General features: G+C 40.4%; 1 pseudogene; it reads right to left on the minus strand.

Moving 5' to 3' along the window:
• Positions 1-327: 327 nt before the first annotated feature.
• On the minus strand, positions 328-1871 carry LOC149459754 (uncharacterized; annotated as a pseudogene).
• Between the last annotated feature and the right edge of the window lie 4408 nt (positions 1872-6279).

A 6279-nucleotide genomic window follows, 5' to 3' on the forward strand; every position in this document is an offset into this window, starting at 1 on the left:
GGTACACTAGAGAAAAGCAGAAAAGACACTGAGTTTTTCTTGGTAGACAGACTGACACAGCTAAAGTGTGCCTCTTCCTCTATTTCTTTCAGAGTAACTAGCACCCCTAATAATGGTAGTGTTTTATGTGAAATGGGTGAGTGGGTACAGATCAAACACAACACACACACATCCAGATTTTGAAAAGTTCAACTGCAGCTTGTGGATGCATAGCAACAAAAGCATGAAAGGGTTCAACCTTTGGATCAATCTTTTCCCCTTTCCGTATCCATAGCTTTAATAGTGATATTCATATTCAGCTTCAGCGATTGCATCACTTGTTCCATTTCACAAATCAGTATGATAATGAAATTCACCAATGTCACTGCACAAAGGATACTCCCCCCAGCATCGCTTATTAGGATTTTGTACCAGTAGATTCACCATCTTTTCTCTTGGTCTTTGACTTGGTACGTGTGGGGCAATACCTTTGGGAAAGAGACAAGAAAGGCTTCTCAGAATTAGCCTGGTAAGGTTTTACCTGCAAATCCAATGGTGCAGTGGCTTGCCCAGTTCTTGTATTCCTTCAGTTTAACTGCCGTTGGTGAGTTTAGGTATAATCTGCTTTGAGAACTGAAAAAAATAGGAAAATGCTCTCAGACAAGCACCTTAATGAAGGTGCATCTTTATTGGGTGAGACAAAATAGCAAATGTAATAAAATTTGACCAGCCTGAAGTGAACAGTGTGACTCGAACGGATGGCCCATCCACTCTGAAGGGAGCTGAGATCGGAGAGTGCTCCTGTCGACTTCAAATCACGTGGTGTCAGTGTACTGGCATCCCGGGTGGAGTCACCATGGCAAGCAAAGGCTGTGTCCCACATTGGCTTCAGCTGGGAGCATGTGTAGGGTCTGTCCGTTGGAGTCACACTGTTCACTTCAGGCTGGTCAAATTTTATTACATGTGCTATTTTGTCTCACCCAATAAAGATGCACCTTCATTAAGGTGCTTGTCTGAGAGCATTTTCCAGAGCGCCTATTTTTTTCAGTTCTCTTCATCATGCAAATGATTTACAAGGCAGCAGTGGTGAGCTCATGATTAACTGTTCACGTTTCCACCTGGACTGGCCTCTCTGCGCTCATTTGTATAAGTTTCCCTATAATCTGATATGGTCTTTTCCACTTAGGAGACAATTAAGTCTTTGGGGTATTATTCTTGACGTACACCCAGTATCCTGGCTCAAGCCCATGAGTCTGTGGTTGGTTCTCTTGTTCAGGTTGTACTGCTTGCACCCTGGAAAAGGTATTAGAAAACACATTCACCAGTGTTGTTACATAGTCCATAATTGCATCTTGGCCATTCAGACTAATATCTGCAATTGGCGTTAGACTTTGGGTAGGAGGTCTTCCAAACAGTATCTCAAAAGGTGACATTTCATGTTACTTTTTTGAGAATTTTGTATAGTAGAAGGTGCTACAGGTAGTAGATCCACCATTACCAAGTACCCATTCCATTAGCCATTAACTTAGCCAAATATCTTTTTCTAGTTGGATTGGTTCTTTCAACCTTTCTACTTGCTTGAGGTCTGTAAGGGCTGTGCAACTGTTGTCGTAAGCTTAACTGTTTTACTGCCTGCACCACTAACCTGTTCTCAAAATGTGTTCCCCTATCAGAGGAGATGATCTGTCCAATTCCATTTCTGGGTATATACTGTATACCCTTGTAAGGCACTTGACTATGGTCTTGGCATTATTCCTAATCTTTGGGTGTGCTTCTACCCAGCCAGAGAATTGATCTGCACACACCAGCAGATACATGAATCTTTCACAGGGTGGCATTTCAGAAAAGTCAATCTGCACTATTAGAAATGGTGCATTTGTCACATTTGACATGCTATCACTTTTCCTTTTACACTCTATGACCCAGGATACACTGCTATTACTCAGTCTATCATCCATAGACTGCAGATATACCTGTGTGGATGTGCTGTACTGAAAAGCTAAACCTAACACCATGCTTTTTACCAGAACGGAAGTGAAAAAAGGTGACTATTTTAGATACCACTGTCAGTATTAGGCCTCACTCACACAAGGCTTATTACTGTGTATGCTTGTGTAAGGACTGTGCTTCCGTGTGTAGCGCTACCCCCGAAGGAGCCGTTTTATCATTTTGGTTCTCTGTCTTGCAGCTCGACTCCAAGAACAACCTCAGCCCCTCTAACACACCTAGTCAAATGAAAGTCACTGCAAGCACTCATTAGAATATGAGTATAAATACCTTTAATTTGGCTGTGAGTTAGTACCAGGAAATAGACACATGATCATTTAGTGGTAAATACGCTCAATGTATTTGTATGGGTTAGAATGAATGGTGGCTTTAGCATAAATGAGAATGCAGAAGGTAGGTTCAGACACAGTCTGCTAGTCAATATAATTGCTATGTCAAAGAGTTCTGTATGACTAGATTGGAACCAATTCATATAAATCAGCAAAGTCAGCAACATGTAGTGCATATAAACATTAACTGCATTATGGATAAGAATACTGTAACTGGTTTGGAGTGCACCCTAAGAGAATGGCCAGGATATGGTGCAATGTCCCCTGAGAGATACCTCTTTAGTCTTTAGCCCTAACTCTTCAGCCAGCTAGCGTTGGGACCCAGTTGTACAGTTGGTGTACATAAGAATAGTCTCAGTCAAGCTGCAGACAAAATTCTGGACGGCTGGATGGTCAGTTCCTAAAGAGCTCAGTCTCTGTCAGCAGATAGTAAATCCCCACAGAAGCAGCTCACCAGTCCCAGTGATATTGCAGCCAACCATCCGCTCGCACACAGCAATTAGTCCACTCTCTTCTCTGCACCCAGGTGACTCTGTAGGGACCCCCAACCTTAGCACTTTGGATCCTGCTGAGGCCACCGACATGCAGCAGTGGCTACACATACAACCCTGTGCAGGGCAGTCCCATTGCTGTCTATTGGGACACAATGGCTGCATGGACACAGCTCTCAATGTACATTGTCTGCATTTGGGGCTGTGCTCCTGCACCCGCATAGATGCTAAATTGGGGAGGGCGCAATGGCTGTGTCACATGCACATCAATGGCACTGCCTGCACAGGGATGCACAGAACACTTGTGCATCCCTATATGGGTAAACACAGCCCTTGCACAGGCATACACTGTAGTATGTCCTGCGTGAACAAAGCCTTATAGTCTGCCCCAGCCCTTGTCACTTTAGTTGGACAACCTTGCATGTATTTGTTGTGAATGAAGAAGTAGCAGATCACCAAAAAGGTCAGAATGTTCCTGTATTGCATTGCGTGTCAAAAGAGCCTAATTGGAATCCTAGTCCAGACCTGTCCAAGTCTAAGTGTTGAAGGGAATGACAAAAGTCTGATATTCTGGGAAAATTCAACTATTTACACTAGTTACATTTAATATTAAAGCTGAAGTTCAAGTGAAACTATGGGCAAAATAAAATTTGACATATTTGAGGCAGTAAGTCACTAGCATTAACACAGAAGGTTTTGTGTTTTTTGTTTTTGTTTGTTTTTTTTAGTTTTGTTGATCTTACCAGTATATCTGTTATTTATCTACTTCCTATAATAAGGTGACAACACTGTTTCTTCTGCTGTGAAATCACACAGCAGCATTGTCACCCTGTGGGGCAAGGTAGTCTAAATGTATTTTATTTAACTGGATTTTAAAGTGGCAGCCAGGGGCGGACTGACAACTCATGGGGCTGTCGGGCAATAGGGGATCATGGGGCCCCTGTGTCCTTGCCCAAACTCAAAAAAGCCTATGAAAAAGGTAACTGGGGCATCTCATGGCGCCCCCTACTGACCCCGGGACCTCGGGCTGTGCCCGAGTTTCACAATGGTCAGTCCGCCCCTGGTGGCAGCAAAGATGGAAGTGCCAGGAACGATTGAAGCTCAGCTCTGGAGTGCTCTGCTTGAAAGCTTAGTCTTTGATAATGTGCTAGTATGTGGTGTGACTAGCATATTATGGCATTGACCTGCAGGGGACCATTTACATTTTTTTTGTAGACTTTATTACTGCTTTAAGTAAATAAACAAATTAAAGCTCAGCTCCAGCTAACAGTTTTTAAGAGAAACTGAAAAAAAGTCAGAGGGCAATCACCTGTCATCTGTATTGTCTGTAGTCCCCCTACAGCTGGTCTTTCTCTATTACTGACTCACCGTGTTTTGTTCTGCACTCCATCCCTGAGGGGGAAGACATCTTCTATTCTATTCTATCCAGCAGCCTAAGTGGGAATCATCATCTTCACTTTTGTACCTTACTGCATTTATTGCAGTAGATTTCCATTTCGAATTTGAATTCATCTTAGAATTCAAATTCATTTTTAAATTCAAATGATTTGTTTTGTTATATAATAATAATAATAATAATTTATTTTGCATTCGTTCAAATTTGTTACTATTGTGATTAGGAAATTCAGATACATCCAAATGTCTGAATAACAAAAATGTTGTCAAAATTTCGATTCATAATGAAACAAGGGTCAAATCAATGTTCATTTTTGACCAAAGTGACAAGAAAATTAGAAGGAGGAAGATGGAAAATTTTTCATGAAGGAACACATTTCTAAGAGTGAATGTGGTTTTCAGTTTCAAAATCACATTCATTCTGAAATCAAATGTAAAAAGCAAAAGAAATTTTGGAACTAGAAACATTTGTCCACTTATTGAATGTACATAGAATTTTCATACAAATAGTAATACAAATATTCTCTTTAAAATCTACTAGTGTATAGCCGGCTTTATTTCTAGAACTCATACTTAGGAACAGTTTATGCTTTACAATTTTTCCTATAATGCAGCATATCTTCCCTTTCAATTCCACTTTCAGTTACTGGTAGTTACAGCAACATTTTTTCTAGTTGACAAAAGGTTAACTAGTTCCAGACCTTGGTTGTGGAACACATGCCTCCAAAAAGGTAATTATTGCACAAAGGAATGTGTAGCACATTCAGTCCTTCTGCCCTGCCCCCTCCAAGTGCTTAGCAATTCAGCTATGATTAGTCCATGCTGCAGTGTGCACACAGAGAAGGTCCCCTGATTTAGCTGTCTAAAAAGCAGTCTGATAGTGTTTATAAATAACACTTGCTCAGACATTACAGAAAGATGCAATGCAACATATTGTTACGTTTGTATCATTCTGTTCATTTATCCACAGATCAAATGGATTATCTTCTATCTGCAGATGAAGCCAGTTAATGCAACCTGACAAATTAAAGAAAAAGTTGTTGTTTTTTTTTTAAATAAACTGTTTCTCTGTTTAACCCCTATTATCCCTTAGTTTACTCTAATCAGCCCTAATCCTTATTCTCCTTATCCATTCAGCTATTATATTCCTGTTAATTTTTGTTGTTGTTTTTTTCTATTTTGTTAACCATTAAAGTGTTACTAAACCCAAAACAGTAAAATCAGTCTGTATATGCAGTAAAGCATGCTAGCTATACTCACTGTGGAACCTAAGGGGTTAATCCTCTGCATTGTGCAAAAAGGCAGTTTGATCCTTTCTTCTCTGCCGCTCCTCTTGTTGAAATGACCACCTCATACAGACATGTTCAATTTGGTGTGTATTGCTAGAGAGGTTTTTTTATTTTCTTTGGAGGGTGCATGTGATCAGTGCAGAGCCAATCAGCACTGTCCAGACAGAGGGTCAGGGGTTTCACATCCTCTTAGAGCAGAAAGAAAACTCCTCCTACAAGCTTTAATCAGTGCTCTGCTGAAGTCACAAGACTGCTCTAACTGCTGATGAGAAAAGGTATTTAGCAGTTCATATTTACTAAAATAATTGCATTTCCATGTTGTGTGTACTGTGGGAGACCAGATATAGTGAATGCAGGGTCCAGGGTTTAGTAAAACTTTAATATTTAAATATTTTAGCATAATTTTAAAAAGGACATACTACAAAATGCACACTTTTTATCCGCAATAACACTATTTTTAAACTAGCACTGGTCAAAATAAGAAAAAGTGTGTTTTTTTAAAGATTGCAAAAAAAAATGTGGCAAAACAATAATTACAGAAAAAAGCATTGTTTGTCCTTAAAAAAACAATATATGTATTACCTTGTTATCTTAAGCAGTGACGGGGCGTGGCCAAGCAGGGAATGTGAGCGGCTGTTCTTCACAGAACTCCTGCTTCTGATCCTATCACCGATCCTGTACTGGAGAGATTTTTGTGGCTCCTGCTGCTTCTGCAGAGTGATCCTGACCCGGGGCACCTCTACATACTTGCGTTGAGCTTTTACCTATAATGATGACACGTAAAAACTG

This window comes from Staurois parvus, unplaced genomic scaffold, assembly GCF_062004578.1.
Source record: "Staurois parvus isolate SC_StPar_1 unplaced genomic scaffold, SC_StPar_1.0 ptg000249l, whole genome shotgun sequence".
In the NCBI taxonomy this organism is placed as follows: Eukaryota; Metazoa; Chordata; class Amphibia; order Anura; family Ranidae; genus Staurois; species Staurois parvus.